This window comes from Telmatherina bonti (genome assembly GCF_933228915.1).
Source record: "Telmatherina bonti genome assembly, chromosome: 6".
NCBI classification, from domain to species: domain Eukaryota; kingdom Metazoa; phylum Chordata; class Actinopteri; order Atheriniformes; family Telmatherinidae; genus Telmatherina; species Telmatherina bonti.
Genome location: NC_136624.1, coordinates 41,384,337 through 41,397,391, shown reverse-complemented (window position 1 = coordinate 41,397,391; position 13,055 = coordinate 41,384,337). Strand labels below are relative to the sequence as shown.

Here is a 13,055-nt window from a genome sequence, read left to right as displayed (position 1 = left end):
CTGTAGACAGACAGAAAGACAGACATGTAGACAAACAGACATGTAGACAGACAGACAGACAGACAGACATGTAGACAGACAGAAATGTAGACAGACAGACATGTAGACAAACAGACATGTAGACAGATGTAGACAGACAGACATGTAGACAGTCAGACAGACAGACAGACATGTAGACAGACAGTCAGACAGACAGACATGTAGACAAACAGACATGTTGACAGACAGACAGACATGTAGACAGACAGTCAGACAGACAGACATGTAGACAAACAGACATGTTGACAGACAGACAGACATGTAGACAGACAGTCAGACAGACAGACAGATAGACAGTCAGTCAGACAGACAGATAGACAGACAGACAGACAGATATGTAGACAGACAGCCAGACAGATATGTAGACAGACAGTCAGACAGACAGACATGTAGACAGACAGACATGTGGACAAACAGACATGTAGACAGACAGAACAATATGTAGACAGACAGACAGACAGACAAAAAGACAGACAGTCAGATAGACAGACATGTAGACAGACAGACAGATATGTAGACAGACAGTCAGACAGACAGACATGTAGACAGACAGACATGTGGACAAACAGACATGTAGACAGACAGAACAATATGTAGACAGACAGACAGACAGACATGTAGACAGACAGACAGACAGATATGTAGACAGACAGACAGACAGATATGTAGACAGACAGACAGATATGTAGACAGACAGTCAGACAGACAAAAAGACAGACAGTCAGATAGACAGACATGTAGACAGACAGACAGACAGACATGTAGACAGACAGACATGTAGACAGACAGACAGACAGACAGACAGACAGACAGACATGTAGACAGACAGACAGACAGACATGTAGACAGACAGACATGTGGACAAACAGACATGTAGACAGACAGACAGACAGACATGTAGACAGACAGACAGACATGTAGACAGTCAGACAGACATGTAGACAGTCAGACAAAAAGACAGACAGACAGACAGACATGTAGACAGACAGACAGACTGTGGTGATTCCTGGTGGGCGTGGTCAGCTGAGAACTGGAGGCACACCTGATCCACATTCCAGCAATCAACAACAACCTATTTAAGACCAGCTCTGCCTGCTATCCAGCGCCAGATTGTTGATTGCCCTGCGGTAAAACAGCTCTCGGCCTCTGCTCACGTTGCTTGTGCAAAACCTCGATTTGTAACCTGTCCTGTCTTCCTCCTGCCAGAGAAAGCCTGCCTGCCTGCCTCCTGATGCTCGCCAGTCTGCCAGTCTCTGAAAGCTCCGCTGGAAGAATTCACAGGAATCTGTGGGAAATCAATAAACCTCTCTCTGTACTCAGAAAGTGTCCGCTCTTTGGATCCTACTAGCCCCTCACCTACAACACAGACAGTCAGACAGACATGTAGGCAGTCAGACAGACATGTAGGCAGTCAGACAGACATGTCTACCTGCATAAAGTTGAAATTGAATTGAGACACCAAACTCTGGCTGCAACACACGTCAAATTTATATGCGTGTGTGATTTTCCTTCCCTCTGCGCATCTCCACTGCGCAGATGTTTTAATGTCTTGCGTGGAAATAAACACTCAGATTTTTGCCTCCAGCTGCTCCTCCTGCATGTCTGCTTTCATTCCTTCCACTTTTAATATATATATGAATTTCATAAATTAATTTAATATTTTAAACTGGGTGAGATGGAGGCGCGTGCGTCATGAAGAGGATCTCAGTGTTTGGTGACGTTCAACAATCTGTTGGTTTTCCTCTACAACCATCTAGCTCACCCTCCTCTTCCTCTTCTCCTACACACACACACACACACACACACCCGCCCCTCTCCAGAATTTGACATGAAAGGCTTTTTGGGTTTTGGATGACGCTCCGCGTCACGTGCTCAGAGGAAACACTCGCTGTCATTTTTGTGGAGCTGCTCGTCCTGCTTCTCCATCCGCTGCAGCTGAGGGCGGAGAGGTGGAGGAATGGAGTGAACCTTACTGTGGACACCGACGGGTTCACGCCAGTTCACCGGGTTCACGCGAGGAGAGCCTCCTCCCCCCTCCCGTCACCCCCCCGCGCGACTTTTCTCAAAGCGAAACGAGCGGAGATCATCCAGCAGAATTCATCTCCACATTATTTCCATTTTCCCAGCGAGGTAAGGACACTTTCACTCACGCGCACACGCGCAGAGCTCCAAAGTAGTTTGGTGAAATGAGACGTGGAGACGTAATCCGGTCTGCTGGGGGGGTGGAACCAGTTTCTGCCAAGTCGCCAGGGTAGAAAATGGCGACAGTGGGAGGAGGGGGAGGAAAGAGGCAGATCGCGTGCGTGTTGCGCGGTGAATGGAGACAAACTCGTCAGTTTGTTCAGAATAGGATCCACCGCGCGCGCGCCGTGGCCTATCTGCTCATTCCCACTGCACAACGCGCACTGCGCGTGCGGGGACTGGTTTCCAGTAAAGTCTCAGAAATCTTATTTTAAAGACAGAAACAGTTTTCTGAGTCGCGACACAGCTCTCTCTCTCTCTCTCTCTCTCTCTCTCTCTCTCTCTCTCTCTCACACACACACACACTCACACACTCACACTCACACACTCACACACACTCACACACACACACACTCACACACACACTCACACACACACACTCTCACACACTCACACACTCACACACACACACACACACACACACACTCACACACACACACTCACACACACTCACACACACACACACAGGAGCTGCAGGGTTTGTTGACGTTTTCATTAGAAATATTTCATGAAGTCACATTTTACATCTTCATTGCAGGTTTGAGGCTGGAGGCCGTGGGGGGGGGGGGGGGGGGGGGGGGGGGGGGGTGATGATGAAGACAACCCAACTCATCATCTTCTGGCTCGTCTTTTCCTTCCTGAACCGTTTCAGCCGCAGATGTCCGTTTCTGGTCGGCATTTCTGCACTTTGATTGTTCATTTGCAGGTGTGTGTGTGTGGGATGAACAGCAAAACAAAGGGGAAGTGATCTCTGGCTGTCCTAGCTCCACTTGCCCCCTGTGTGGAGGCTCTCCCTCCTGCAGGATGCTTTACATGGGGGGGGATGTCATTTCCCTTTTGTGGATCCCTGGGAACGCTCCGCCACCGTCTCCCTTCTTGGAACGGCTCTAATGAGGCCAGACATATTGCCTTTCATCCACACGCACTGCGATTAGGTGTTTGTATACAACCCCCCCCCGCCCTTTGGAAAACATGCCTTTGCTTGTGTACCTGGAATACTGTACTTCCCAGGATTTGCTGTTGTGACCCCGGGCAGCAGCTTCTACATGTTTCCAACAGCTCAATGCGGATCTCGTGCCAGAGGAGGTCATACGGTCACCATTGGCCGATTTAGCCGACGCGGAGTGTGGAACATTCCTGGAGTTAAAGAGGGAAAAGAAAAGGCTGCCTAATGCCAGCCGGACCTATTTTCATGCTGTTTTTACAAGCATACCTCTTGAGGTACACAGTACGGTAGCTTCCCATTGACACAATGCCGAGTCTTCCTCCCAGCGCTGCTTCCAAACAGATTCACTTTATTCCCCTTTCTGGAGCTTTTGTCGTTGTGCCGTACGGAAGCCCAAGCAGCTCAAAAGCCTCACAAACCAGCAGAGTTCCAACCAAAAGAAATCTGCTTGAACCCTCAGGGCTGGGGTGGGGGGGGGGGGGTGCTTCTTTCTACCCCATGTAAGAAAGGTTTGGTCAGCAGGAGCTGGCATTCGCTAAGCTTTGGCTGCTTGAAGCCGCTGTGATGTCAGCCATTTTAAGATGGACAGTACAGCGTGCAATTAAGCCGCCATCTTTTCTCCTTTTTCTTCTTCAGTTGTAAGAAGAATGGCGGCGTCTCGGCCGTGCAGCTGAAGAAGTTCTTCATCTGAAGTGCTACAAAGAGGAGGCTTGACTCCGACTTGTTCACTTCTCCGTGGTTTGTCTGTCGTTCGCGCAGGCCGCAGACAGCAGGACGTCAACATGAGCGCCGCACCGCTGGAGGAAGATGCTGAGGAAGAGGAGTAGGTGTTGGCTGACAGGAGGTCATCTGCAACACGGTCACATGTTGTATTTTTCAGCGCCGGCTGAATAGCAGAGTGCAGACTGGAAGGGGTTGGGGGCGGACCCCACCCAGAGTTATCTGAAAAAGGCTTGACCCTTGAATAGGCAGGGGGGGCATGTGGATTAAGTTTGTCCTGTAACCGGATGCAGGAATCCAGAGTGTGAGTATGGGGGGGGGGGCTCTTGAGGTTGCTGGGCGGGGGTAAGCGACTTGGCTTTATGTTTGTATGTGCGTGGCGTGGGGGCAAAGAAAAAGAGGGGTTGCCATGGCAACCTCATCCCCGTGGATGAGGCTTCAGTCGTGGAGGTGCGTTTGGAGGAGGGGGCTGACGACACCTTCAAACCTGGATGTGCAACACAAACACCCGAGTAAACATCCTGGACAGACGCGCAGCAATGCTTTCCTGTTTGCAGGACGTCTGAGTTGGAGCTCAGCGATTCTCATCGGCAAACATTTACAAACCAAAATGAAGTCCACACAGAACCACCGTCAGCCGTCCGAAGCCTCCCAGCACCGCTTCACGTTTCCCTTTACGACGTGCCATTGTTCCAAGTCTCTCCTCTGTGTCCAGCTGATCACGTTGTGATCCATTTACACAACAACGTCATGCATAAATACATCACATGACGTCAATATATTTAATGGACATTTGGCAGAAAACATTCCCATCCCAGCTGGTGACAGCTGGATCTCACAGTCAGAGCAAGTAACGCACACGTTACGCACATGTTACACTCATGTTGCGGGCATGTTGTGCTCATGTTACGCACACGTTACACTCATGTTACACTCATGTTATGCACACGTTGCGCTCATGTTACGCACATGTTACGCTCATGTTACGCTCATGTTACGCACATGTTACGCACACGTTGCGCTCATGTTACGCACATGTTACGCTCATGTTACGCACACGTTACGCTCATGTTACGCACACGTTACGCTCATGTTACGCACACGTTACGCTCATGTTACACTCATGTTATGCACACGTTGCGCTCATGTTACGCTCATGTTACGCACATGTTACGCTCATGTTACGCACACGTTACGCTCATGTTACGCACACGTTACGCTCATGTTACGCACACGTTACGCTCATGTTACACTCATGTTATGCACACGTTGCGCTCATGTTACGCACATGTTACGCTCATGTTACGCACACGTTACGCACACGTTACGCTCATGTTACGCACACGTTACGCTCATGTTACGCACACGTTATGCTCATGTTACACTCATGTTATGCACACGTTGCGCACATGTTACACTCATGTTGCGGGCATGTTGTGCTCATGTTACGCACACGTTACACTCATGTTACACTCATGTTATGCACACGTTGCGCTCATGTTACGCACATGTTACGCACACGTTGCGCTCATGTTACGCACATGTTACGCTCATGTTACGCACACGTTACGCTCATGTTACGCACACGTTACGCTCATGTTACGCACACGTTACGCTCATGTTACACTCATGTTATGCACACGTTGCGCTCATGTTACGCACATGTTACGCTCATGTTACGCACACGTTACGCTCATGTTACGCACACGTTACGCTCATGTTACGCACACGTTATGCTCATGTTACGCACACGTTACACTCATGTTACGCACACGTTATGCTCATGTTACGCACACGTTACACTCATGTTACGCACACGTAACGCTCATGTTAGGCAAACGTTATGCACGTTACGCACATGTTACACTCATGTTACGCACATGTTACACTCATGTTACGCACACGTTACGCTCATGTTACGCACACGTTATGCTCATGTTACGCACACGTTACGCTCATGTTACGCACACGTTACGCTCATGTTACGCACACGTTATGCACATGTTGCGAGCATGTTGTGCTCATGTTACGCACACGTTACACTCATGTTACGCACACGTTACACTCATGTTACGCACACATTCCGCTCATGTTACGCACACGTTACGCTCATGTTGCGGGCATGTTGTGCTCATGTTCCGCGCACGTTACACTCATGTTACACTCATGTTATGCACACGTTGCGCTCATGTTACGCACATGTTACGCACACGTTGCGCTCATGTTACGCACATGTTACACTCATGTTGCGGGCATGTTGTGCTCATGTTACGCACACGTTACACTCATGTTACACTCATGTTATGCACACGTTGCGCTCATGTTACGCACATGTTACGCACACGTTGCGCTCATGTTACGCACACGTTACGCTCATGTTACGCACACGTTACGCTCATGTTACGCACACGTTACGCTCATGTTACGCACACGTTACGCTCATGTTACGCACACGTTACGCTCATGTTACGCACACGTTATGCTCATGTTACGCACACGTTACACTCATGTTACGCACACGTAACGCTCATGTTAGGCAAACGTTATGCACATGTTACGCACATGTTACACTCATGTTACGCACACGTTACACTCATGTTACGCACACGTTACGCTCATGTTACGCACACGTTATGCTCATGTTACGCACACATTCCGCTCATGTTACGCACACGTTACGCTCATGTTGCGGGCATGTTGTGCTCATGTTCCGCGCACGTTACACTCATGTTACGCACACGTTATGCTCATGTTACGCACACGTTATGCTCATGTTACGCACACGTTACGCTCATGTTACGCACACGTTACGCTCATGTTACGCACACGTTCCGCTCATGTTCCGCTCATGTCACGCTCATGTTGCGCTCATGTTACGCACACATTACGCACACGTTATGCTCATGTTACGCTCATGTTACGCACACGTTACGCACACGTTACGCTCATGTTACGCACACGTTACGCTCATGTTCCGCTCATGTCACGCTCATGTTGCGCTCATGTTACGCACACATTACGCACACGTTATGCTTATGTTACGCTCATGTTACGCTCATGTTACGCACACATTACGCACACGTTATGCTTATGTTACGCTCATGTTACGCTCATGTTACGCACACATTACGCACACGTTATGCTTATGTTACGCTCATGTTACGCACACGTTACGCTCATGTTACGCACACGTTACGCACAAGTTCCGCTCATGTTCCGCTCATGTCACGGGCATGTTGCGCTCATGTTACGCACACGTTACGCTCATGTTACGCACATGTTCCGCTCATGTTACGGGCATGTTGCGCTCATGTTATGCACACATTATGCACTCGTTACGCTCATGTTACGCCCATGTTACGCACATGTTACGCCCATGTTACGCACATGTTACACTCATGTTACGCCCATGTTACGCACACGTTACGCTCATGTTACGCACACGTTACGCTCATGTTCCGCTCATGTCACGCTCATGTTGCCCTCATGTTACGCACACATTACGCACACGTTATGCTCATGTTACGCTCATGTTACGCACACGTTACGCACACGTTACGCTCATGTTACGCTCATGTTACGCACACGTTACGCTCATGTTACGCACACGTTACGCACACGTTACGCTCATGTTACGCTCATGTCACGCTCATGTTGCGCTCATGTTACGCACACATTACGCACACATTACGCACACATTACGCACACGTTATGCTCATGTTACGCTCATGTTACGCACACGTTACGCACACGTTACGCTCATGTTACGCACACGTTACGCTCATGTCACGGGCATGTTGCGCTCATGTTACGCACACGTTATGCACACGTTACACTCATGTTATGCTCATGTTACGCCCATGTTACGCACACGTTACGCTCATGTTACGCACATGTTCCGCTCATGTTACGGGCATGTTGCGCTCATGTTATGCACACATTATGCACTCGTTACGCTCATGTTACGCCCATGTTACGCACATGTTACGCTCATGTTACGCACACGTTACGCTCATGTTACGCACACGTTATGCTCATGTTACGTAAATGCTACGTGCTTGCTATGCACACGTTGCGTATATGTTGCGCTCACGTTGTGCTTGCCTTACGCTAAAGTGCACACGTTAAGCGCATGTTGTGCACATGATACGCATACATTACTCGCATGTTACGCGCATGTTTCACACGTGTTACGCACACGTTACGCAGCATACAAAAGATTTCTGCTTGTTCTCATGTCTGCGGCCGCCGTGCTAGGAAACTCCATTCAGACACATTTTCACCGCCGTGCAGTCGCTAAAAGTTGTGGCGGCGAGGAGGGAGATGTGTGCTGATACATGTCATCATCGGAACCGGTGTCGTGTCCTCCGGACCGATGTCGTCTCCTCCAGACCATTTTTTCGTTGTATTATTGCGGAACTGAGAAGAGATTCTGTTTTTATTGATCATGTTAAAGTATAAAAGTGTCAAAACGCCATTAAAACAGTTTTGGAAGTGACAGCACAAGCACTCATCTGGGAGGCCTTCCTGGAAACCAGTAAAGCGACCATTAATCAGGCGGAACATATAAACCCCATCAGAATTTAGACCCGGCTTGGAGAAGTTGAATAGTACCATTGGTTTCAGTCCAGTGAACAAGATCGACCGTGGGTGTTCAGAGACCACATCTGGAAACTGTACGGCTTCTTTCGAGATGCCAGTGCGAGGACAGAGGATACACATGGGGACGTTGGTCGTCTAAGTGCCGTCTACGTTGCTACGGAAACGCCAGGCCGCGCTGTCTGGGAAGCGCTTGTCTGATTGCACACCCACCAGATAAAGCAGCCTTTCTTTTCATAGGCGACCTGGTTCTTTATGTAACCCTGCTCAACTGTTGACTCGTCTTGGGCAGGAAGTGGAGTGTTGTATGGGGGGGTCCTGTATTAGGCCAACCAGGTCACAGACTGCTCCCCACCAGATATTGTGCATATCCAGACTCAGTAGAACATGCTGGGATCTCGTACACATTGAGACCAGCGTGACTGCATCTCCAAATCCCGGTTCAGTGGAACAAACTCAGAGAATGGCGTGTCCTCAGCTGGGGTTCATCAAGTGTACCGTCAGAGGATATCATGACCTCTCTGGCACCAAAACATACAGCACACGCTTGTGTCTGGATGCAGTGAACCGGGATTACTGCATAAGATGCTGCTGACCTAGTTTTTGTTGTTGTTTGGTTTTAGGTTTTATTTTTCTGTCACACGGCAGCATCCGTCAGTGCAAATGAAAAGAAGTATTTAGAAGGCGGATGTGTCTGCGATCTCTGTGTACCACCAGGTAATTATGAGGGTATTAAGTCTGTAACGGTTTCATCTTTTATTTAGCACCCAGACAGTCTAAGTGAATGTGCGCGTGGTTGCAGGGAAATGAGCGATATTGGCTTCTGGCTGTGCACTAAGATGATGCAGTAAAAGAAAAACTGATTGAGTCAAAGTGTATGTTGAGATAAACACTGCGCTCCACCATGGAGCAGGTTGTTGGAATCCTGCAGCGGAGGTTTCTTCAGCTTGCAGAAGTCTGATGTGGATGGACAATGATGGAATGAGGATTCAGCAGCGTGTCACACAACAGTGCGACAAGAGGCTGGGTGCGAGTTCATGCATGTGTCATAAGTTCATGCAGGGGGCACAGGCTGCAGAGCGCCATCGCTGCTTTCAAACGTTCCTTCATTTTCTCCATGGTTTCTTTTTTCTGCACTGAAATGAAAGCTGGATGGATCAGATGATGGATTGATAGATAGATTCAATTCATTTTTATTTATACTTCACAACAATGTTGTCTCAGTTACTTTACAGACACGCCACTAGAAACCAACTGATCCAATCCCCCATCCTGAGCTGCACGAGGCGACAGGGGGAAGGAAAAAACTCCCTTTTAACAGGAAGAAAACCTCCGGCAGAACCCGGCTCAGGGAGGGCAGCCGTCTGCCTCCATCAGAACCCGGATCAGGGAGGGCATCCGTCTGCCTCCATCAGAACCCGGCTCAGGGAGGGCATCCGTCTGCCTCCATCAGAACCCGGATCAGGGAGGGCATCCGTCTGCCTCCATCAGAACCCGGATCAGGGAGGGCATCCGTCTGCCTCCATCAGAACCCGGATCAGGGAGGGCATCCATCTGCCTCCATCAGAACCCGGATCAGGGAGGGCATCCGTCTGCCTCCATCAGAACCCGGATCAGGGAGGGCAGCCGTCTGCCTCCATCAGAACCCGGATCAGGGAGGGCATCCGTCTGCCTCCATCAGAACCCGGATCAGGGAGGGCATCCGTCTGCCTCCATCAGAACCCGGATCAGGGAGGGCAGCCGTCTGCCTCCATCAGAACCCGGATCAGGGAGGGCATCCATCTGCCTCCATCAGAACCCGGATCAGGGAGGGCAGCCATCTGCCTCCATCAGAACCCGGATCAGGGAGGGCATCCATCTGCCTCCATCAGAACCCGGATCAGGGAGGGCAGCCGTCTGCCTCCATCAGAACCCGGATCAGGGAGGGCATCCGTCTGCCTCCATCAGAACCCGGATCAGGGAGGGCATCCGTCTGCCTCCATCAGAACCCGGATCAGGGAGGGCATCCGTCTGCCTCCATCAGAACCCGGATCAGGGAGGGCATCCGTCTGCCTCCATCAGAACCCGGCTCAGGGAGGGCATCCGTCTGCCTCCATCAGAACCCGGATCAGGGAGGGCATCCGTCTGCCTCCATCAGAACCCGGATCAGGGAGGGCATCCGTCTGCCTCCATCAGAACCCGGATCAGGGAGGGCATCCGTCTGCCTCCATCAGAACCCGGCTCAGGGAGGGCATCCGTCTGCCTCCATCAGAACCCGGATCAGGGAGGGCATCCGTCTGCCTCCATCAGAACCCGGATCAGGGAGGGCATCCGTCTGCCTCCATCAGAACCCGGCTCAGGGAGGGCATCCGTCTGCCTCCATCAGAACCCGGATCAGGGAGGGCATCCGTCTGCCTCCATCAGAACCCGGATCAGGGAGGGCATCCGTCTGCCTCCATCAGAACCCGGCTCAGGGAGGGCATCCGTCTGCCTCCATCAGAACCCGGATCAGGGAGGGCATCCGTCTGCCTCCATCAGAACCCGGATCAGGGAGGGCATCCGTCTGCCTCCATCAGAACCCGGATCAGGGAGGGCATCCATCTGCCTCCATCAGAACCCGGATCAGGGAGGGCAGCCGTCTGCCTCCATCAGAACCCGGATCAGGGAGGGCATCCGTCTGCCTCCATCAGAACCCGGATCAGGGAGGGCAGCCGTCTGCCTCCATCAGAACCCGGATCAGGGCGGGCAGCCGTCTGCCTCCATCAGAACCCGGATCAGGGAGGGCATCCGTCTGCCTCCATCAGAACCCGGATCAGGGCGGGCAGCCGTCTGCCTCCATCAGAACCCGGATCAGGGAGGGCATCCGTCTGCCTCCATCAGAACCCGGATCAGGGCGGGCAGCCGTCTGCCTCCATCAGAACCCGGATCAGGGAGGGCAGCCGTCTGCCTCCATCAGAACCCGGATCAGGGAGGGCATCCGTCTGCCTCCATCAGAACCCGGATCAGGGCGGGCAGCCGTCTGCCTCCATCAGAACCCGGATCAGGGAGGGCAGCCGTCTGCCTCCATCAGAACCCGGATCAGGGAGGGCATCCGTCTGCCTCCATCAGAACCCGGATCAGGGAGGGCATCCGTCTGCCTCCATCAGAACCCGGATCAGGGAGGGCATCCGTCTGCCTCCATCAGAACCCGGATCAGGGAGGGCATCCGTCTGCCTCCATCAGAACCCGGATCAGGGAGGGCAGCCGTCTGCCTCCATCAGAACCCGGATCAGGGAGGGCAGCCGTCTGCCTCCATCAGAACCCGGATCAGGGAGGGCAGCCGTCTGCCTCCATCAGAACCCGGATCAGGGAGGGCATCCGTCTGCCTCCATCAGAACCCGGATCAGGGAGGGCATCCATCTGCCTCCATCAGAACCCGGATCAGGGAGGGCATCCGTCTGCCTCCATCAGAACCCGGATCAGGGAGGGCATCCGTCTGCCTCCATCAGAACCCGGATCAGGGAGGGCATCCGTCTGCCTCCATCAGAACCCGGATCAGGGAGGGCAGCCGTCTGCCTCCATCAGAACCCGGATCAGGGAGGGCAGCCGTCTGCCTCCATCAGAACCCGGATCAGGGAGGGCAGCCGTCTGCCTCCATCAGAACCCGGATCAAGGAGGGCAGCCGTCTGCCTCCATCAGAACCCGGATCAGGGCGGGCAGCCGTCTGCCTCCATCAGAACCCGGATCAGGGAGGGCATCCGTCTGCCTCCATCAGAACCCGGATCAGGGAGGGCAGCCGTCTGCCTCCATCAGAACCCGGATCAGGGAGGGCAGCCGTCTGCCTCCATCAGAACCCGGATCAGGGAGGGCAGCCGTCTGCCTCCATCAGAACCCGGATCAGGGCGGGCAGCCGTCTGCCTCCATCAGAACCCGGATCAGGGAGGGCATCCGTCTGCCTCCATCAGAACCCGGATCAGGGAGGGCATCCGTCTGCCTCCATCAGAACCCGGCTCAGGGAGGGCATCCGTCTGCCTCCATCAGAACCCGGATCAGGGAGGGCATCCGTCTGCCTCCATCAGAACCCGGATCAGGGAGGGCAGCCGTCTGCCTCCATCAGAACCCGGATCAGGGAGGGCAGCCGTCTGCCTCCATCAGAACCCGGATCAGGGAGGGCAGCCGTCTGCCTCCATCAGAACCCGGATCAGGGAGGGCATCCGTCTGCCTCCATCAGAACCCGGATCAGGGAGGGCAGCCGTCTGCCTCCATCAGAACCCGGATCAGGGAGGGCAGCCGTCTGCCTCCATCAGAACCCGGATCAGGGAGGGCATCCGTCTGCCTCCATCAGAACCCGGATCAGGGAGGGCATCCGTCTGCCTCCATCAGAACCCGGATCAGGGAGGGCATCCGTCTGCCTCCATCAGAACCCGGATCAGGGAGGGCATCCGTCTGCCTCCATCAGAACCCGGATCAGGGAGGGCATCCGTCTGCCTCCATCAGAACCCGGATCAGGGAGGGCATCCGTCTGCCTCCATCAGAACCCGGATCAGGGAGG

At 52.6% G+C, this 13,055-nt stretch overlaps 1 protein-coding gene across 2 annotated transcripts in view; it reads left to right on the top strand.

Moving 5' to 3' along the window:
* Positions 1-1,942: 1,942 nt before the first annotated feature.
* zhx3a (zinc fingers and homeoboxes 3a) overlaps positions 1,943-13,055 on the top strand; it is a gene marked incomplete at its 3' end in the record, with an annotated part of 36,549 nt that continues 25,436 nt past the window's right edge. Inside the window, exon 1 of one of the 2 annotated variants that reach the window (XM_079241494.1) lies at positions 1,943-2,169. Of the gene's footprint in view, positions 2,170-3,930; positions 4,050-13,055 lie in introns of those variants that run through there. The other variant, XM_079241493.1, reaches the window with a different exon arrangement.